Genomic DNA, 23,363 nt, shown 5'->3' on the forward strand with positions numbered 1-23,363 from the left:
TTTTAAAAATTAACTAGACCTGGCATAATTTTTAATATTAAAAAAAGCAGAGAATAGCCATTAGCAGTTAGTTAAAAAGAGCAATAGAATGCAATTAACTTAAAATCAAGTGAACAATAGCCTTAAAATCAGCCTTAGAATTTTATTTTGCATTGGCATTAAATATGCTAAAATGATCGTTGATTACTATGACATCAAAACCATATATGTAACTTCAAAAACAGAAAACAAATTATATCTAGGTAGACTACATAACTAACATACATCTTAGCCAAAATCTGAGTTGGGGGTGATGCCTTACAAACTTTTCATGTCCATGAACATAAAGGACGATTCACAGCTTGACACATCTCTTGTGGGATGAAAACCTGAACATAGAACTCTATCCCCTACTTACACCCCTCAAGTTAAGGCGACTAGCTATTTTGATATTTTATTGTAACTCCATCTCTACAGCTAAAGCCAAAATTCTATACAGCATTTGGTTCAGCTTTGTGATAGTGGAATTTTCTTTGTTATTGAGCAGACACTGTTTAGTCTGGGTGAAAAATGAGATCAATATATTCTAAACCTGTAACTTACTATAAACATAACCTCCCCTCAAAGTGTTTTAAATTAATATTTTTCTAGTGGCTAATAGAGTCCCTTTAGGTTAAATGTAAAGGGAATCTACCACGTATGCTTTCAGAAGGTAAACAGCCACCACTACATTTTTTTTAATCCTCTGGAAAATTTTACTTTATATGGTAGACATTTTTAAAAACTGCTTTTGCTTTTTGTTGTTGCAGTTCAGAGGAAGGGTGGCGTTTCAGCGCTGGTGGCAGTACAGCCTTCTTTATAAGGATGAATGAAGATGAAAAGCAAGACAAATAGAAGCGAATGAGACACTGCTTTATGTGATTCATGATAGCTTGGCGTAAGCCTGTTAGCCTCTGCCTGGCTCTCCTCTCTGAGAAAATAATGGATAGTTACAATGTGTATAGTGACATTGTCAAACCATCAGGAATTGCTGATTATAGTGCTAAATATTGATCCCTGCTTCACATGTGTCAAAATTCTTTCTTCCCTTAATTAGAACTTCCCTAAGCACCATACAAGAACAAACTGAATACATCATATCTCTGTGAAAGGGAGTGTGATACCAGAATATAATTGTGACCTCTTGTCTTCTCCTTTTCTCTTGAGTTCTGAGATGACTTCAGCTGTCTCTCCTGCCCTTCCCAGCACATGTGATCATCATGCTCATTTTTCCCAATCTAACCATAGGAAGATTTCTCCCAGACTCTGCTTTTCATCATTCTGAACCACTAGGGTAGTAGTCAGATGGCAGTGAGACTTAAAGTGCCAGAAGGTGCCTTTTTCTATTTGTTTGTTTCATGGTACACCGCACCAGGCAATGACCTGTGGCAACAATGTCATACAAAACGGAGACAGGTTCACCCAATCAAAGGGAGGTTTAAAATTAATACAGATCCCTTCATTTCTTCATGCGAGATCTGGGAAGGGCAATTTCAGGGTGCCACAGTCTTCCTGATCATCAGCCGCATTCACTTAAAAAATATCTTAAAGAAACTTTTGTTATGGAAATAATCCCCCTTTAGCTCCAAATTCCACCATTAGCTGAAGCAGGGTAAAGCTCCCTGCTAATTTGATATTACCATTCAATCAGCTTCCATATTTTGTATTCTAGCAGTAATGTAATGTAATGAAAGGTTGTGATATATGGTTTCAATTTGCACTGCAAACTGAGCACTTAACTCATTTATCTTAGTTTACCTGTAATATATTATTATTTTTTAATCATGACACCATGGTGCATTTGCCTTTAGTTTGATGTGCTTGATAAAATCAATATTTCATTAAAAGATTTTCAAAAATTGTTTGTTTCAAATATAGAGCCAGACCAATTTGGCAACCATTTCTTAGAAGCAACATCTTGACTGAGACTGCAAGTAAGTGTCTCCATGAGTACCACTCGCCCCACAAATACTTTGTGTAGAGGATCTTGGTCTGCAGTTACCTCTCTGGTAAATAAACTGGCAAGATCTTTACTAATAATATGTGGTTCAGAGGGGCTATAAATAGCAAATTCCAATTCTGACCTTTTCATAATAAATCTAGAAGAGGATGATGAAGGGCACATTATTAAGCCTCCCCACTTTTTCTTAACAATTCAGACAAGAATCTCTGTCCCCATACAGAGAAAGCTCCAAGTGTCCTGCATGAATGCAGGTCTCTTCCCCTTGCTGCCAAGTCACCTGGCTATATTGCACTATAGGTGATCTGCGCCAGTGGTAATGATCAGGTTAGCACAGTGCAAAGAACTGAAGTTTAAACTGGGCTGAAAAGCCTCCGACTGCAATGGAGAGGTGCCAGTGTTTCAAACATCCTGGTGCACAGTGATGACACTGAATGCTTGTTTTTCAATGTGGCATAGTTTGCAAGTAGAGCGTCTTAACATGAGAAATGTTAACTAATGGCAACCGTCAACTTTTTCTTCCCTAGCTCAAGGGTATAGGAAGAAAAATGATCATTGGGCTGCCTGGTTAAAACACACATTACCCATTTTCTGGAAGCTATTCAGCTCACAGAAATAACACTTTTGCCTGTTTTTCCCTCCATGTTACACATAAAATATATATTTATCATTATAAATCAATACCTATCTATCTTCACAGGCTACATTTACGACCTTTGGAGATAAATGTAGAATATGATAACTGAAGCCATTATAACATCTCTGAATAGATACTTAGCTATTATATAAATACAAAGAATGTGATGCAATATAAGCTTATGTTTGTATATTTAAGTAAGTTTGTTCTATAACATAATAAAAGAAGAAAATGGTCACTGAAAAAATTACACATCATTATTGAAATCCTATTCATTCTACTTTAAGGTGACAGCAATTCTGTAAATACCGAAAAATTGATGACTAGGATGAGTACACTGACAATTACATATAGAGCTTTCCATCAAGAACAATTACCAGTTGAAATGATTAACTCGCCCTCTCCTTTGGTTATAACTGGATGGAGCAGGATTTGCAAGGGCAGGTGTGCATAATATTTTACTAGCCAATAGCATCTAAGGACTCCTAGCTTTTCTTTAATATCATCACAACTGTGTATCACCCAAAATCTGGAATGAATTAGTCATTCCTCTGTAAGAAGTATTCATGACAATTCACAGCTGAGGCAGATAGGATATGATCAATAAAAAGCCCACTAGTCTTTAGTACTTGTGTCCTGCCATGAATCTTAACCAAAAGAAGTAATAAATAAGCGGCACATATGAATAGTACCTTTAAATAAGCAAGTGATCCTTCCCCAGCAACAAGCAACATTCTCTGAATATCAAAAATAATAACTGGTTTTGCAGCAATGCAGCATGGAAACACGAGGGTATAAGATATACTGTACTTTAAGCTCTGTTTGATGAATCTGAGCACAGTTCCTGGGGGATAGATTACTTTAAACCATGCTCTTTTACTTTCTAATCCTGACTTGATTTGATTTGTACTTTAATACAGCTGCCTGGCAATTCAACAGCAAATAGAGACTATTTATGTAATCAGATTGTAAGTAGTGGGACAAGAAGAAACTCTCTAGAACCTTTTTGGAAAATAGTTTGTTGTACTTTTTATTTATTGAACAGCAGGGCTCCAGGCTTTCCAGTGCTCATTATAATTGGTTTTCTGCTTGAACTTTCAAAAACTGTCATGTCAATACTCAAACAGAATTTTTTTTTGCTTACTATATGGCTCTGGGCTCTATTTTCTCATGTGCAACTTGACAAAGTTCTTGTAATACCTTGGAGGCAAAGTTCTAGAGTTTTCTTTTGCTATTTAAGAAAACTGGGCATCAGAGGTCTTTAGTGTTTTGCACACTTGTGTTCTCATTTTACGATTAAATGTCTTAGACTAAGATATTGTTTCCTTTTCTGCCCACCCCTGCCTGTTCATGTGTCTCTGTTGTTCTGTGGGAGGAGCTCCTCTGCTTTTGTTTTACCATCCAACCATATGCTCTTAATTCTACCACCTTGACGCACCTCCACTTGTAAGTAAAGTCATTTTTCCACTAATGTGTTCATAATCACACTTCATATTTCTAGTTACCATTTGATAAAGAATTTTCCCTTTCCCTAAAGTTCCATTTCCTGTATCACTACCAAGAGTGCAAATGTGAATTCTATATTCCCCAGCCCCTTTTTTCAGAAACCCTAAAAATCCATCCAACCATTTATACACAAGAACCGCATGAATTTAAGACAAAGAAAAACATGCATCTAAATTTGGAAATAAATGTTTAAACTCCACCCCTGGAAATAACTTATTTTGACTAAAATATTTTCAAAGTGGTTAGCCCTATCATATTCTGTTTTTTTTTTCCTAGAGTGAGATCTCTCATGTATATAGTAAGATTATTTATTTATAATAATTTTCTATGTGGCCAGAACAGAAATAATTGAAGACAAAGGATTTCTGCTAGAAATTAGTGCTCTACACTTCATTTTATTTCCTATTCTTTTTCATTTCATCCTACTTAAAGCAATCTCTTTAAGGAACCATGCAATGAATGGATATTTTCTGTTCATGATAAAAACACAGTACTAAAAATAAATTAAAGAAGGCCATTAAAAATGGCATTAAATTTTGGATAACTTTTAAGGTATTAAAACAGGCTGTGCTTCAACTAGACAATAGAACACATAGATTCCATAGCATTTCAGATGGAAGTTGACTGTCAATTATTTGGTGATCCTCTTTAAAGATTACTTAAGACAGACACTGTGCTATTAAACTAAAACTTTGCATTTGATTTGGTTCAATTTCATCCTCATTTTGTTATGGTGGTGGTTAGATGTGTTTATGAAGCTGAAACCATTTTTTTTTCCTCAAAACCAACCCAGGTGCTGTATTTTCAAAATCCAAATGTTCACTGACAAAGCAGCCATCCACAAACACAAGCTTGACATTAAACTCAACCAAAGAAATGCATCTGCAAGGAGAAATACATCATTGAAATGCTGTAGCTGCTGATCAAATCCGCAGCCATATTCTCAAGCATGATCCTTATGAAACAGAGTGACGCAAGCTGCAGGTTACTTTAGAAGGCATCTGTGTGCTTTTAACACTTCTATGGGGAAAAAATGGGCACCTCTGGGGCTAGGAGAATCCTTGTGCAGTATGGAAAATATCAATTCCTCTAATATCATGCATTCAGAACTTTTCATATTCAGTATCCAGAAAAAGATTTCTAAAACATGGTGGGAACTAGGTCGTAACTAAGAATAGAAGGGATAGTTCAACATAATGATAGTGTGACTAGGGATGAATTTTTTTTAGAAATTCAAGAAATGGAAAAACTCCTGACAATGCTTAATTGAAACAATAATAGACATAGAGGCTCTTGCTGGACTCTACTATTTATTTCAAATATTTAACTGGAGTGGATTTGTATATTTATACCATCATATCTATGAGGGTAGTAGTTATGTTTAACCACAGTATGACTTGCAGCCTGATTCTGGAGATGGAAGCTTGCCGTGCTATACTACAGGTTTAAGGTGACCATTGGAATCAAATAAAAATATGAAATCCATTAAATTCTTAAGAGTAAAAGTCATTCCCTGGATCTCACATAAAAAATTGCCTGTGTATGGCAGCTTTTTACTTTCATTATTTTATGTCTATGCTATTCCCTGTGTGAATGAATATATAATTTGTTATATACAAACTGAAAAAAACTATTACAATTTTTTGAAAAAATATACTGAAAGATAGACACATTTATCATATATATATATGTCTATACATATGTATATACCAACAAATATGGTTTGCTGATTATTAGTAAAGAATTCATTTTATATTTTCCTTATAGAATGCTCAGCTCTTTTAAGAACCTGTATGACTGTATTATCTATTCTATTATCTATTTTACTGTCAGCCAGAGAGGATGGACTAGTGTATTTGTTTCATCACACAGAACTGGCTGAGATTTGCTGTTCTTGTACACTAAACTCAGAAGACAGATCTGATTCTGTGTCTTTAGCTCCCAAAACTACATCAAGGCTACTCTTTAAGTCAACTTGGAAATTTACATACTATACACTAACCCTCCTTTAATATCCTCTCTCTCTTTCCTCTGGGCATTTATTGCTGTTCTTTCTAGTTCAGTAACCAGTGAGCAGAAGGTTCATTAAAACTAATTGAATTGGAAACTTGTCTGCCCTGGGAAATATTAACTCTTTGTTGTTATCTATAGGAAATTCCTTTTGTTATATTCCTTTGAATTGAATTATTGGATCTCAATGTTACAAACGCTGTGTTAAAAGCAATTTCCATCTTTTTGATGCTCTAGACAGCAAGTTTCAGGAAAATGTCCTTACATTGGATTGGATTTTATAAAATAAAGCAGCATTTTATCCAATGATGTAAACAGCAATATTGCACTCTGTTCAAAAACTGGAACGATGCCCTGTTAACTCATAGTTCTTCTAGTCGCTGCTACACTGACTGGATTTTTTTTTTTTTAATAAAGAGGTTCCTTTTATGGTTCATTCTCACTTGGTAAAACAAACAACACAACTGCAGGTTAGCAAGTTAATGGCAGTGGGATATAGATTATCAAAGAACATTAATCCCACAATTGCTGCCACTCTATCCATTTGAACAGATGTCAAAATGAAAAGATTATAATTATTTTTAATGATATAGGAAACCTCACTTTAACTTGTCATTTATAATCATTTGGAAATTGTGTTGAAAAAATACATTTGAAATAAGGGTTTAGAAGGCTGTGTGTGTTCTGGAATTGTTTATAGCAGAGAGATATTGACAAAATTGGGAACATTTGATAATATTCACAGTGGTAGATTTTTGCCAGCTTTAAAAATCAATTGAAAATAACAGGCAACCCACTGTTGCTAATAAAAGTAAATATTTATGACTGATTTGACTGTGCTTCAATACCAGTCAATCACTTTCTAAAGGATCTTTGCAATTCATTAACCTCTTTTTACTGGTCTTGTCCCTGTTGGTATTAGCCATTAAAAAAGAATAAGGGAGGGGGTTTTGATTTTTCTGTTCTCATCATTCACAGCTTATTTGTTCCTTCTCTTCATTCCCATACATTGCCGCTAAATTGATTGTCTGTTTAGTCACATGAATGATAAAGTAGCAGTGCCAGCAAGATTGAAAGCTTCCATTAATTTCTGAGGAAGGTGAGTTCCTCTGCTTCAACCACAACTGAAAACAAACCTACTTCTCATAATATCTTCTATCACTAGTAATTCTTGTTGTGATAGAGTCCACATAACTGTCAGAGTTCCTTTTTGGACTTCTCCCTGGGGAAACTTTAAAAAAATAGATATTTATTAATATTATCTCAAAACTTCCTATTCTTCTGTGCTTTCAACCTGGCCATAATCTTTGTGTACAAAAACCCAACACCTGCAAAATTTTTATTTAAACAACATTGAAAACAATGCTTACTATGTATTTTTTTAAACGTTACAAAACTACATTCATTCAGTCATCAGGGTACTCAAAAGTAAATCTTTCATGCAGTAAGAGACATTTTCCATTATTAAAAGAGCTTTATAGAGCCCTTCCATGTCACAGCTTTAGATTTCTGAGGTCTGTGTTTAAAAATAATAGCACTACACTTTACTGCTGTTTTCTCCTTTTTAAAATATTCATAAAATCATAACCATCTAAAATTATCTTCAGCAACTGTGTTTCCTTACAAAGGTATTCTGTGATGTATTACAGTGGTACTTTAAGTTGCTTTAATTGCCGTTGTAAGTACGTATTTTGTCACTGAATCACAGACTGAGCAGACATGTAAAACCTGCATAACTTACCGGTATGTGCAAGTTAAAACCACCTCTAGGTAGCCTTAAATTATAATTCTCTATGGAGACAGATTTATTCTACTCTTTCAATGGTACATGTGTCTTACCACCTCACATTCGCGTTAGACTTTGATTATAATGAGAGCTAACACTTATTGAGTATAAGGTTTGTTGTGTAGCTGGCACTATGTTTTTTAAAAAGAAACTTTAACATAAATTACTGTAATAATTTACAATAGCCAAGATATGGAAGCTACCTAAGAGCACATCGGTAGATGAGTAAATAGAGAAGATGTGGTATATAAATACAATGGAATATTACCCAGCCATAAAAAAATAAATCTTATCATTTGCAATAATATGGATGGATCCAGAGGGTGTCATACTAAGTAAAGTAAGTCAGACAGAGAAAGATAAGTACCATATGATCTCACTAAAAGTGGAATCTACAAAGCAAAACAAACAAAATAAAACAAAAACAGACTCATAGATAGAACAAAGGAGTGGTTGCCACAGAGGAGGAAGTTGGGAGGTTGGGTGAAATCGGTGAAAGAGAGTAAGAGATGTAAACTTCCAGTTATAAAAAACGTCATGGGGTGTAATATACAGCATAAGGAATACAATAAATAATACTGTCATAACTTTGTATAGGGACAGATGATTACTGGACTCATTGTAGTGACCATTTCATAATGTATGTAAATGTCAAATTGCTATGTAGTACACTTAAAACTAACATAATACTGTACATCAATCATATTTCAATAAAAGTAAAATAATAAATAAAAAAGGAATTTTAACATAAATTGCCCTATTTAATCCTCTCAACAACTCCATGAGGTAGGTTCCATTTTAACTGCAATTTCTCAGATGAGGATACTGAGGCTGCCAGAGATTAATTTTCCCAAGATTACATGCATGTTAAGTTATAAGAACTGAATTTGCATGACAGTGGGAAGCCAGAGCCCATGTCCTCAATGCTCTACCTCATCTCTACTGGACCATTCAGCCTGGTCTACCCTGCAAAAGAAATGCTTGTAGATTTGCTTGTTCCACCATCCCAGTTTATAATATCCAACAAGGCCTGGGGTAACATTCCACTTTGAACCTCACATATGTCTTAGCTTGGCATTTTGCATATAGTGAGTACTTTTGCATTGCCAGAGTGTGCCTACTATATAAAGACAAGTTCTAATTATTTACAATTTTTAGTTTTCTTTCTTTGTAATGGTTCCAAGCACTATACATAAAATAACAGTACAAAGGCTAACTCCAGAGAAAGGAATAGAAACACACACACACACCAGCACACAAGAGGTGGGTGATGAGTGTGGCACAGCCAGCAGTAGAGCAATACAGCAGGATTTTGAAGCTCTGTCCCTGAGCCTACCCATCTACCTTCATATTTAGAGTTCTGAGTGTGGCCTGTGGCATAAGAGCTTATCTAAAAGTACCACTGTTTCTGCATAAAAATGAACAAGCCTAAGTTATTGGTTCCATCCACACTGGCATCTTGGCCTCCCATATGAATAGATATCTGAAAGCCTTATCACCAGCCTTTCAGTGCAGAATCAGCACCACTGAAGTTAATTAGAAATGAGAACATGTTCATCTTAGATGATAGCATTTGGTCCTTGATAGTACCAAGTTTGGAAACCTCCTTTCTGTGGATTGGCAATTAAATTCAGTTTGGTAGACAAGACTAATCTTCTGTTGTTCTCAATAATGGATGCACGCAGGACAATGTCTTCATGCTACCAGCAGTGCACAGCAAGATGTTTTTGCAGAAGCTATTCCACAGCAGTAGACCTAGCATAGTTCCACATACTTTATGGGATACTGAAGGAAAAAAATGACTTTAAGAAGAGTAATACAAATTCCAGTAACAGAAGCACAACCCACTACTGGCAAGAATGGAAAGAGGCAAGAGTCCTTCTCAGATATGCACCTTAAGCAGAAAGTCCATGACCTTATTTGACAGGCTTTAAAATTTTTTATTCTCATTGTATGCATTTGTCTTTTCACATATTATCCTTTCCATAAAAAAGAAATATTACTTCCTTAGAGAAGACTTCTGAAAATGAGTGCCTGACTATTCAAAGGATGTAAATGGCAGATGGGGGCACAGTAAGTAGAAGAGGTTCTTCTGTGAAGCTACATCTGCTAAACCACTGTGTTTGGGAAGAGAAAAGTACACTTAGAGCAAATATGCAAAGCCTAGAGGCCTGAGTGATCTGATTCTCCTTAAGGATTTTAATAGCAACCAACAATTTACATGTCGGTTTTTAAAGAAGGAATATTAAAAATGAGTATAAAATATTCATTAAATGTATTAAAAGTCACATACCCTGTTGACATTTAATATTTCCTTTACTGTTAAATAATTATTTCTCATTATGTTAAGAACATGTTTTAAATTACTTATAAAAATGTTTTAATGTTTATTTTAATAAAATTAGTAACTTTGGTATCTAGGAGGAGATAATAATAACTTCACAAAAATTATACCATTTTATTTATTTTAGCACTAAAATATTTTATTGGGAAATATATTCAAAGCCGAATAATTTACCAAAAAGACTAAAAATTTCTTTTCCAAACTAAAGATCTATCATAACTCTCTATACAAAGTTAACAAAATAAACTTGAGAAGAACAACTCAGCAAATAGTGAAACCTTTACAATGGGAACAAGGACGAGGTGATGCCAATATGTTAATGATAAAAGATTCCACTGAGGTTGCCTGTTTGTAAGATTTCCCATGTCAGTGGTTCTACAGAAAAGCTGAAGTTCATTTGGCGGTAGAAGCCTCCTGGGAACCGTTTTGCATCAAGCAGGGTTACAAAAAATGTTGAGGAGATGCTAATAGCTGTCTTGAGCAAGATTGATAGCACTTTAGGATTCCTAGGCCAGATGCCTCTGCCTTCCAGTCTATTCATCCTTGCATGCTGGCCCAAAGAAGACTTACCTACACACTTTCCCCAAGAAGCAAGTAACCTTGATTTTTACAGAAGTCCACCTGACACTTGTGTTCATACTCTATAGTATTTACATTGCTAAAGTCTCATTAATGTTGGCTCACAAACTCATTTTGTATTTATTCCTTCTTTTTAGATCTAAACTCTTTATACAGAAGCCAATTTTTATTTTCATAGTTTAAAATTGTTTTCAAAATAGTAACAAATAACTCATATCCCAAAAGCTTTTTGCTAAAAAGTTTAAAAATAAATGATAGGAAATGAGTCGTATATTTAAAGATATTTAAATTATCTTAAAACATATCTGCCTTGACACTCGAATATCTGGAAATGATAGATGGTATGAAATTAAAATTTTTGTGACCTACATGCAAAACCAATTAATAATAATTCCCCCAACATCAGTAACTAACTCAGATGACTTATATTGAAATTATCAGGAGGATTTAAAAGCATATCTTTAGGGAAGTCATCTAAGCTCTTTAGATCTTAGTTTTCTCTTCTAAGAATGAAAAGATTGAATGATTTGATCTCTTTAAATCCTTAACAATCCCAAACACTTTGACAGAGAAGGAAGGAGGAGGACTTGAGCTACCAAGTGGGCAGGTAAAAAGGGAAGATTGGAAAGGTCACCAATGACAAAACTCATAATTTGGTGCTAAGACTTGGCCTGGTAAGCAGTACTGAGAACTGGTAAATGTTCTGAGCTTATCTTCAAGATTAGGAGACAGAGTCAATCAAAAGGATTAATTTTTTGTAAGTTTGAAGGCCCCTGAAGAGAGGCAGGAAATTCAATCCACTGATCTTAAGACCCCCTATTGCCCTGTGATGGTATCTGTCTCAGATGAGGGGCCAACTCCGACCTTTTGTGGAGGAATCTTCCCTGCATGCTTCTCTACTATAGCCAGACCTTTGAATTTCAGGAGAAAAGGGACCTCTGGCCTTAAATAGGCCATCTTGAGAGCCCAGCCACGGATTTCTGCCACATGCAGCAACTTCTCACACAAAGAGTAAGCTCTCACCTAATGCCTCTTTGTACATGGTGGAAGCAAACTTGGTTTGAAAATTTTACAAAAGAGTAAATGGGAATCTTGCTTTTTCTTAATCCCTCTTATCCATTTTGACTCACATAATATGGAAGTAACGAACCCGGAGTTTGCGAGGTTCACTCAGGGAGTAATAGAAATACGGTAATACATCAATCCATTCACAGATATATTGGAGAAATTCGTGTGACCTTTAATGCCTGGGAAGATTTTTGCCAAAGCCAAGGTCATCTAGAATTTCTCTCTTAAATGTGTTTCATAAAGGTAATCTTGTTCTTCCACCCTTTCCCCTAACCTGTCAGAGACTGCTATTTGGATCATCTTTCTCAAGTGTTTGGTGCCTCCTTCAATTTCCTAGAGAGGAAAGATGGACATTTCAATAAAAATTCATGTTCAGGAGATTTCTTCTTTAACATATTTTGGTGAGTTCTAGATACATTTTTCTCTCCCTTTTTAATGTATTTATTACCCACAGCCTATCCTTCTAGTAAATAGAATTATTAGATCATTATAAAAGAGAATTTTCAAAGTTTATTCTTCTATATTCTCCATTATTGGGAATAATTATCTATATTTATTCAATGTTAAGGTTGGAAAAGGCCTAATACCTCATGAATTATAACAATTAATTTTCAGAGGAAGAAACTGAAATTTGGAGAGATTAACCAACATCCAAGATTACAAAACATCCAATCTTATCACTCCTAGTTCAGTGCTCTTTCATTGCGATAAAATGCCTCATTTTAGATGAAACCGTGGATTGCCAAAGCTAATAGGAAACTTGGAAATAAACTATATCATGCTCCTTCTCTCCCAGGAAAAGCACTAATGACTCCCCAGTGCCCTTCGGACCCTCTTTTGTATTCACCAAGCAAGACTTACCTGACTGGAAGAGGAGATATAGACCTAGATTAGAAGATGACAGACATGTGAACCCAAGACAACCAAAGGAGAGCTGCTTCATAATCCGTATTAGTCTTTATAACCACAGAATGCACTTCTCCTTTGTGTACCTTAACTTTCAAAGGAGTATTTAATATGGGAATTTTGGCACAGTATGGACTAATGGGGTAGAGATCTTTAAGTTAAGTGATGGATGCATTAGGATTCTTCATACCATCTCATGTAAACCTCACCTAGCTCCATCTCTGTGAAGGCCTACCTGGGTACAACCACAACTACTTTCCCAACCCTGAGCCATGCCAAAAATAATAAAACAATCAAAATCAATATTGTTAGTGTTAATAAGTGAATCGTGACTGCCTGTGGGTAAATGGCTAGAGACAAAACTGACTTTTTATTAAGCCACAGTAATGTTTCCAAAGTGCAAATGGTCTATAGTACACAACTGATTGCTATGTACAATACGAATCTGCTTTTCTCATTCTTCCTTTTGTGGAGTTACTTTCCTTTATCTGTTCAGACAAGGAATATACATTAATTACCCATACTCCACTAAGCTTAGTGGTAGGTCCTGGAGTACAGTTTTGAATAAGACAGGTATGATTCCTGACATATTTGTTAGAAGGGAGAATTTCAGAATAAGAAAGCACATTACAGGAGGACAAAACTACTGGGGATTCAGGGAAGACTTCCCTAAAGGAACAACACAAAACTGAAACTTTGAAAGAATTAATAGTTAATGAGTCACTGAGCAGGAAGAAAAGTATTCTCAGAAAATGGAACCCAGAAACAAAAGGGAATACAGCGTGATTAAAGAACTAGAGAAGATCAGAACAATTGGAACAGTAGAAGTGATGAAGAAATACCCATGGTTATGATTACCTAGGAGAAATATTTTTAAAAGAAGAAAGAACCTAGATGTGCAATTGGAATCAACTCTGCTGATTTTGCTACATGAAGCCTTCTGAGTGGCCCATGCAAAAATGTTAGTGCTCCCCGGGACACAGGTGAGTACCTTGAGGTAGCTGGGGTGCAGTTCATCTCCACTTTAGCTCATGCCTGATGTAGAAGTCTTGCCCTGGCTCAGCTTCTTCTAATGCACTAGGTAGGCTTCCTCCTTGCTTCTTGGGGCCGGATCGCTCATGCAGGCCTCTCAGATGGGTCTTCAGCCAATTGGATCAGGTTTGGCCACTCTGTACAGACTGTAGGGACCCAAAAGAACAAACCACATCAGTGCCACACCAAGCAGTCAATTTGTGGGCTTCTCTTGCCTGACATTTCTCTCCACTCTCTTCTCCTGCCCAGGCACAGAGTCACAGAGATCAGATTAGCAGAAGTCTAAAAAAGGACCAGGATGCCAGTCATTGTTTCCTGCAGGCACCTCCAATTTCTACAAGTAACTATACTGAAGATCCCTCACTTAACCTGGATGAAGAATACTTCCCTCACCTCTCCTATGGGAAGAAAAAGGGAATAAAACCCTCAATTGTCTCTCCTCCCCAGAACAACAAATGACTCCACTTCCACATAATTCCCTCTCCCCTGAGCATTTTCTCCTCTCTTCTCTGTCTTCCTGTGCCTCGCCACCCGAATCTTCTGCTTATATATTAGGAAAGGGGAAGATGAGTCATGCATATATAATCCATAGAAGTGTAAGGAAAGTTCTGATTACAGAAATAGATTTCTTTCCTATCACCATTTCCTATTGGCCTATTACCACAAGATGAATTTATCAAAGGTATATCCTTAAATCCTTAAACTTTGAAGGAAGCAACAATTGACAATTGTTCCTATTCCTTTAAAATCTCTTGCCTCAGGGACCACAGAGATCCATGCTCAGCCATTTTAAAGCAATCTTGATTCCAGAAGATGTTGACCCCTGGAATTAGTTTCCTTTTTAACTCTCCTCTTCTGCCCCCTCATTTGCCTCTGATGTTTCCTGACTTTGATGTGTCTTCAGGATTCCCATTCTGGTATCCAGGCCATTCTGCTCCTACTGTCTTTTGTCCTGACACCCTGTAATTGAACTTGGCTTAACCCTCCAAGTCTTCTTCTGCCTCCCAAGCTTCATGTTGATCTTTTCTTTCCCGGATACTGGCCCCCAGGATATCTCTGGTTTATATCTTAGCCTTGCAGATTCTTGATATTAACCTTCAGAATTAGGACACAAGAAACTCTCTGTAATTCCCAAAATCAAAGCATTCTGTGTTTTTAAATAAAAAATGAATGATCATAATAATAAATAGCAAATCATTTTTCTGTTAGAGGTTTTCTATTAAACTTTCACAGGTTTTCTGGTTAAAAAAAGTTAGTAATAAATAATAAATTCATGATTTGTTAATATTATGAAGCAATATAGATCATAAAATTCACTAACATAAAATGATCTCTACATGATATAAACATTTGATCATTGAAAACATTAGAAGGAATCATTAGTACAAAATGCCAATTAAAAAATTTTTTTAATTAAAAGGCAGTACTATAAAGATTAAATATTTAAAAGCTGTTACTCTTAAAATGAAATTTTAAACACATAAAGCATTAATGACCCTATCAAATAGTCTTGACATTTGTTCCATGACAAATATTCCAAATGTAGAAAAGCTCCTTTCATTTTGCATTGTTCAGAATGCATCCAAAAGTATATTCAAGCTGGGTGTTTGGGTGCAAATTAATTCATATGAACTAATTCCTTTTTTTTTTTTTAATTGAAGTGTAGTTAATTTACAATGTTAGTTTCAGGTGTATAGCAAAGCAATTCAGTTATACATATACAGATTTTTTTTTCAGATTCTTTTCCATAATATGTTTTTTAACTAATTATTTTTTAAATGATGAAATGTTCTGTCTCCTTGCTCTGATTTTGATTTTGCTCCTGAAATTGATATTATTTTTACTAATGCAGATTTTAGATTGGCTTTTGACTCATCTAATTATTAAATTCACTTCTCTTTTTCCTTGTATTTTTTCTGTTAAAGTGCTTACAAAGAACGGTAGCCTCCAGCAAATATTCAAGCACTAGAAAGCTCCAGGAACATTACTGGGTAGTATTCAAATAAGGTACCTTTTGAATCACTTGGCAAAGTTAACTCACAAGTTGAAATTTCCAGTTTAAAAAGTTATTTTCTTTCTTCAGCAAATGGTGTTGGGAAAACTGGACAGCAGCATGTAAATCTATGAAGCTAGAACACTCCCTTACACTATACACAAAAACAAACTCAAAATGGATCAAAGACTTAAACATAAGACAAGATAAAATAAACCTCCTAAAAGAAAATATAGGCAAAACATCATCTGACATACGTCTCAAAAATGTTCTCCTAGGACAGTCTACCCAAGCAATAGAAATAAAAGCAAGAATAAACAAGTGGGACCTAATGAAACTTACAAGCGTCTGCACAGCAAAGGGAACCATAAGTAAAACAAAAAGACAACCTACAGAATGGGAGAAAATTTTTGCAAATGAAACCGACAAAGGTTTGATCTCCAGAATATATAAGCAGCCCATATGACTTAATAAGAAAAAAACAAACAAAACAATCCAAAAATGGGCAGAAGACCTAAACAAGCAATTCTCCAAAGAAGAAATACAAATGATCAATAGGCACATGAAAAAATGTTCAATATCACTAATTATCAGAGAAATACAAATCAAAACTACAATGAGGTATCACCTCACACCAGTCAGAATGGCCATCATTCCAAAGTCCACAAATGACAAATGCTGGAGAGGCTGTGGAGAAAAGGGAACCCTCCTACACTGCTGGTGGGAATGCAGTCTGGTGCAGCCACTGTGGAAAACAGAACACAAATTCCTCGAAAGACTAGGAATAGACTTACCATATGACCCAGGAATCCTGCTCCTGGGCATATATACAGAAGGAACCCTACTTCAGGATGACACCTGCACCCCAATATTCATAGCAGCACTATTTACAATAGCCAAGACATAGAAAGAGCCTCAATGTCCATCAACATATGACTGGATGAAGAAGATGTGGTATATTTATACAACAGAATACTATTCAGCCATAAAAAACCGACAACATAACGCCATTTGCAGCAACATGGATGTTCCTGGAGCATGTCATTCTATGTGAAGTAAGCCAGAAAGAGAAAGAAAAATACCATGAGATCACTCATATGTGGAATCTAAAAAAAATATATATATATATATATACATACACAGACACACACACACAAAACAGAAACAGACTCATAGACACAGAATACAAACTTGTGGTTGCCAAAGATGTCGGGGATGGGAAGGGACAGACTGGGATTTCAAAATGTAGAACAGATAAACAAGATTATACTGTATAGCACAAGGAAATATATACAGGATCTTACGGTAGCTCACAGAGAAAAAAATGTGACAATGAATATGTTGCCTGACAATGAATATGTTGCCGATAGATGCAACCGGTGTTCCGGGTTCTTGTCCTGCCCCAGAAAGAATTCAGACAAGACTTAGAGGTTAAAAAAGGTAAAGTGAGGATTTATTAAAGGATGGATAGTACACTCTCAGGGGAGAGCGGGCAGGCTCAGGTAAGCAGCTGCCCTGAGTTTCTTTGGCAAGTTAGTTACGAAGGGTGTAAAAATGAATGGGCAGAATATTCACTGGGGAGGGAAGGGTTTGGGGTCGTATTCCCTGATTATAACCAACTCTACCTTCCCAAAGGGAGGAGGGATTTTTGTCCTTATTTAGTCTGGATCGGAAGTGTCATGGCGTTGGTGCATGATGGGTACTTCTGATCTGCAAGGCTAATTTTATTGAAATGAGGGCATGATGAGCAAAAGGTTACATTAGGACACTAGAAATTCCTGCCTTTTCTCACCTTTCTTTGTTCTTCTCCAGGCCACTTGTCATCCCAAAAGGCATGATCCCTTATCAGCCCCAAGGTTCCTGCTTTTCTTTCTCTGCCCAAGGATCCCTGCTGCTCACATGATGTGTGGTTTCCTGCATTTGGCCTGTGCCCCTCCTTTCTGCTCAATTCCTGCCATTTGGTCTGTATCCCCCTTTCTCTGTTCATATCTAGCTAACTGCCTGCTCTAACAAGTGTATATATATATATATATACATACATATACATACACATATATATATATGTATGTTCATGTATAACTGAAAAAGTGTGCTCTACACTGGAATTTGACACAACATTGTAAAATGATTATAACTCAATTAAAAAAACCTTAAAAAAATAAAATAAAGTTATTTTCTTCCAAAACATCTCATGGAATAGCACTCAAAGACTCAAAGAACTTATATAAAATACACTATGTGCATAAATTTACTAACATTTGTTTTATTTGCAAAAATGGTTTTGTCAGCAGTAGGGCCACAAACACACAGATAACTGGGCAACAACCGCAAGCAAGACTGACTGATAAAACGGTGACCACTGCTCTCCCCCTTGTTCCAGTTCCAGTATCTGGAGCCCTCCAACAGCCTTGTCAGTGTTTCCCTGCCCTTGCTTTTGACTTAACATCAGTGGACACCCTCAAACCAAGAACTTCTTGATTATAAAGCTTTCATTCTCTTGGGAGAATTATAATGCTTATTTTTTCTCATCTTGAATTCTGAACTGATTTTTTTCTGAGGATTTATCACCAGCAAAAGCCCATTAACAATTCCCGGGAAATAAAAATAGAATCTGGGTAATAAAATAAAGTGTAACCTTTTTTTTTCCTTTGTGCTTCATCCAACTGCCCTTGCTCACAGCGGGCCACGGCAGTGGCCTTGCAGGCAGCCCTTCAGACCAGAGTTCCTTGCGCAAAACCGCTGAGTCCGACACCTCAGTTCACTGGTCCGCGCGCAGCGACCGACGCCTCAGCTCAAGATGGCGGCAGCGGGCTGTGTGCAGGGCGGCTGCGCCCGGCACTGCGTGCGATCTGGAGGCTGGAGCGGCACAGCTGCGCTTTACGCAGGAGCGGCACATCTGCGCTTGCGCTGGATCGGCAAGCGCTCCCCTCTCCCTGCTGACGAGAACTGTATAAAGCTGCCCCACCCAGGGCCAGTGGGGAGAGCACCTATCTAGTCGAGCTAACGTCTATCCATTCTGTAATCAAAGAATAAAACTTTCCTTCTCTTCTGAACTGAACTCAGTCTCATTCTATTAGTGAGAGCAACACTGGGCAGAGGACCTTTGCTGGGGCCCAACTCAAAAGGGTTGGCAGATTCAGGATTCGAAAAACAAACTTCCTGAGAAATGTTGGAAAGGATACCTTCATGGAAATCAAGTCTCATTACTGTCCAACATGTAATCACTGCATGACAAGGTTTAAATGACAAAATATAGAGTTTTGTTTTCTAGTAAGTGGAATTTACTAAGTAGAAAAATAATCCAGTTTTGACATGAAAACATATACCTCCCAATCTTTTTCATGTTGTAGAACACATAGAAAGTGATCATGTTTGCAGTACACACTGAGGTCCCAGAGGAGGCTGTCCTCTGGCAGTCTGCCACCCCAAGGCCACCCATCCTTCCTGGGGGCTGAGATCAAAATCTCAGCCTATCAGTCAGCCACGTCTGCCTTGTGACCTGGTGTTTGCCCTTGAGGGGAAGGGCATGACACTGACAGGTCCCAGTGACCAGACCAAGACAGGCCAGCCCCATAGGCTCAGAACCAAGCTCCAGCCCTGAGGAAGGAATCAACAGCGTGGGCAGAGGGGAAGCAGTGATTTACAGGGAGTGATTCTGATACAGGCCAGCCATCTGTTTATTCATCCAAATGTATATTACTCAGGTGTTAATGGATTTGCAAACGTTTTGCTTTTGTTTTGTTTGTTTTCAGTTTCTTATTTTTTGCATGTCAATGTATTATATTGTTGTTAATAATTTCTGTTGGCATACCATACCTGTCAGTTCAACTGGCAGGAGGTGTTAGTCAGACTTAACTGCCAGAGGGGGCCCTTGAGAAATAAATGAGTGGTCTGAACCCTGGGGTTATAGAAAGAAGTATCTGCAGGTATGTGAAAGAAGAGGAGGAGCTGACCCGTGGAGTCTTTTCTCTTGACTTTCGTTCCTAAACTAAAGCTTGTGGCAGTCCAAACTGATTTCACTCCACTCCTGGGAACCTGAAGCTCAGGGAACAGTTCCCTTCTGTTTGCCTTAACCAACTGGTCAGGTCAGCTCTCTGGCAGCACACACAAAGGTGGTTTCATACCCCAAGGTGTGCTTTGTGGAATTAAAGTCCCAGGAGCCCATAGCAATTCCTCAGGAGAGGACCTTCAAGCAGAGAAATCCAACTATTCAGCACCAACTTATAAAGAAAATTGTTAGAAATTAGTTGATATTTCTCTAACTAGTGGTTCTCAGCTCTGGTTGTATATGAGAGTTTCTGAGGAGTTTTAATGCTGATGCCTGGGCCCCATATCCCCTCACTCCTCAGAGATTCTGATTTAATTAGTTTGGGGTGACACCAGGACATCACAATTATTTCAAAGCACTCCAAGTGATTCTATTATACAGCCAAGACTAAGAACTGCCGTGCTAACAGGTCTTTACAAAAAGATGCTAGCCTTTCCTGTTACCCAGGTAGCTACATAGGTAATAGGAATATTCTACTTTTTATTTGGTTCACACCAATGTATTTAATAGAAATACTAATATTATTCACATGTTTAATGCATGTCAGTCTGTCACACAGTCATGTGAAGATACCTCCTCTTTCCTCACAAAGCTAAGAATCTAAATAATGTCATTTGACCAATGGCTAATTAGGGTCAACAATAGGTTCCAAAACAGGATGTTCAGATTAGATGTCAGAATTCCCAGTCAGCAGGTTTTCTAAGATGTTGGAATATATTACAAAAAGAGCCCACAGAAGCTTCTCACCCAAAATTATAGAGAAGAGGCTATGGACAAATTTTTCTGATCAGGATTTGAGGGCAGATTCACCTGAAGAACAAAGACCTAAAGAGTTCAAATACACAATGAGATGCTGGGAACTTCAAAGGTGGATATAAGAGCTCCAGAAGAAATATATACAAAAGTTCTAGAATGATGCCACAGGCTTAAGGAATAAGGGACACAATTTCGTACCAGAATTAGGCTGATAGTACCTAGGCTGATAAGTGTATTTCTGATTTTATACATTCATTGAAGAAAAAAAAAACCTTTACGGACATATTTAAGAAGAACTCAAGTTTACACAAATGGTTTGTTGAGAGGAAGGTTCTTCAAGTCCTAAACATCAGTGCTATGGTGGGTAGGGTCAACCTGTAGAGACTTTGCATAACAGCATGGCCAGCAGAAGCAAGAGGACGACTTGGGGGGTATGCAACTTTAATATTTAGTGCAGAAAAAAGTTTGGATACTGTGAAGGAGCCCAAGTAGAGTCTACAAAGATAGTAAGCGTAGACAGAAGGAGGCAGGCAGTCTCGGGCCATAGGTTTTGGTGGAGTCCGGTCAGAAGGGAATGAGCTGGGGAGGGTAAGTCTGAAATATACTCAAGTCTCTGACTCAACAGTCCTGATGCTCCTCAGTAGCCAAAGCACTCAGAGCAATCTCCAAGTTAATGTACAGTGTTACCTTGGAGTTGCAGAGAAAGATAGGGAAGTTACGAAGATTGGAAACTTTCTGCCTCAAACATGAACTTACTAAGTCTACTTATGAACTTTGGGGCTAAAAACAATCATTGCTGATTGAAATAACTGAGCTATTTTACACCATGGATGATAATTCTCATTAATCCCTCCTTTTGGTATGTGTATCACACAGTCAAGCTACTAAGGCCCTTCTCTGGTGTACAGAATTGTGATGAAAGGCAAAAATTCAAGATATTTGGACTTGTTAACACAATTTTCTTCAATACAGGAAATATCTGTCGAATCAAATGGAAACTGGAAATCAGCATGTATCAGATCTATTTCTGAAGCTGAAAAAGCCAGGGAAATTTGGGCTTCTTAAAATCCTAATCTATAAAATTATAATAGTAACATATGCTTCCCTCTTATATTGCTTTGGAGAGTGAAAATTAATGTTATGTCTCCAGTGCTCTATACGGTTTTAAAAAATAATTATTAAAAATTAAAATACCACAGTTGGACCTATAGATTATCATACTGAGTCAAGTAAGTCAAACAATAAAAGACAAATATTACATGATACCACTTATATGTGGAACCTAAAAAATTATACAAATGAACTTATTTTCAGAAACAGATTCACAGACAAAGAAAACAAACATAGTTACCAAAAGAAGGGAAGGAATAAATTAGTAGGAGTATGGGATTAACAGATCACATCGCTATATATATAAAACAGATAAACAACAAGGATTTTCTTTATAGTACAGAGAACTATAGTCAATATCTTGTAATAACCTATAATGGAAAGGAATCTGAAAATACATATCCATATTTATATTTATAACTGAATCACTTTGCTATACACCTGAAACTAATACAATATTGTAAATCAACTACACTTCAGTTAAAAAAAATTAAATCACCAAAGTTTAAGAGAAATATGTAATGATTCTTTTCTATCAAACTAAAAGCAAAATTTTCCCAAAACATACACACACACACACACACACACATACACACATATATATATCTTTGCTTCTTGAGAGCCAGTAAGAAGAGGAAGAGGAAAGATGATTTTCCTTCCAGAAACTCCTCTCCAAAGTTTAGCAATGGGGATGCTCAAATCAGTTATGGAAGCTTTAATAAAATGGGTTTTTTTTTATTTTTTAATGGAGGTATTGGGGATTGAACCCAAGACTTGTGCATCCTAAGCATGCACTCTACCACTGAGCTATACCCGCCTCCCCCTCAAAATGAGATATCTTGATATCTTAATCATCACCCTATCAATCTGTCAGAAGGAACTATTGAATTCAGAAGTTCAGAGAGTATGGGTCTTTTTGTTCATCTAGTTCATCTAGTTCAAACTCATCTTGACAAATAAGAAACATAAGGACCCCTAGGCCCATCCATGTTGCTGCAAATGGCATTATTTTATTCTTTTGTATGACTGAGTAGTATTCCATTGTACAAGAGACTGTCATTCTAAGTGAAGTAAGCCAAAAGAGAAAGAAAAATACCATATGATACCACTCATACATGGAATCTAAAAAAAAAGAAGAAAAAAGGACACTATGAACTCATCTACAAAACAGAAACAGACTCACAGACATAGTAAACAATCTTATGGTTACCTGAGAAAGGGGGTGGGAAGGGATAAACTTGGAAATTTGATATTTGTAAATGTTAACTACTATATATAAAAATACATTTTTAAAAAACAAGTTTCTTCTGTATAGCACAGGCAACTATATTCAATATCTTGCAATAACCTATAATGAAAAAGAATATGAAAATGAATATATGTATGTCTATGCATGACTGGGACATTGTGCTGTACACTAGAAATTGACACACTGTAACTGACTGTATTTCAATTTAAAAAAAAAAAGAAATATAAGGAGCCTATAGGGGACCCAAGGTCACAGTAAATAGGAGAAGTCAGTTTAATCCAAGCCTCTTTCTCTTTCCACTACCAACCTTCTCATAGTTCTGACAGAACTATGATTATCAAAATACATAGCATATTTTAGA

General features: G+C 36.6%; 1 long non-coding RNA gene across 6 annotated transcripts in view; it reads right to left on the bottom strand.

Annotated features, from left to right (window-relative positions):
- LOC116280637 (uncharacterized) overlaps positions 1-23,363 on the bottom strand; it is a 459,686-nt gene that overhangs the window by 351,140 nt on the left and 85,183 nt on the right. For 5 of the 6 annotated variants that reach the window (XR_012072591.1, XR_012072589.1, XR_012072588.1 and 2 more), the window contains exons 1-2: positions 18,475-18,630; positions 13,806-13,992 (exon numbers count right to left, since the gene is read on the bottom strand). This is a non-coding gene — a long non-coding RNA (uncharacterized lncRNA). Of the gene's footprint in view, positions 1-13,805; positions 13,993-18,474; positions 18,631-23,363 lie in introns of those variants that run through there. The other variant, XR_012072592.1, reaches the window with a different exon arrangement.

Source organism: Vicugna pacos, chromosome 5, assembly GCF_048564905.1.
Source record: "Vicugna pacos chromosome 5, VicPac4, whole genome shotgun sequence".
Classification (NCBI taxonomy): Eukaryota; Metazoa; Chordata; class Mammalia; order Artiodactyla; family Camelidae; genus Vicugna; species Vicugna pacos.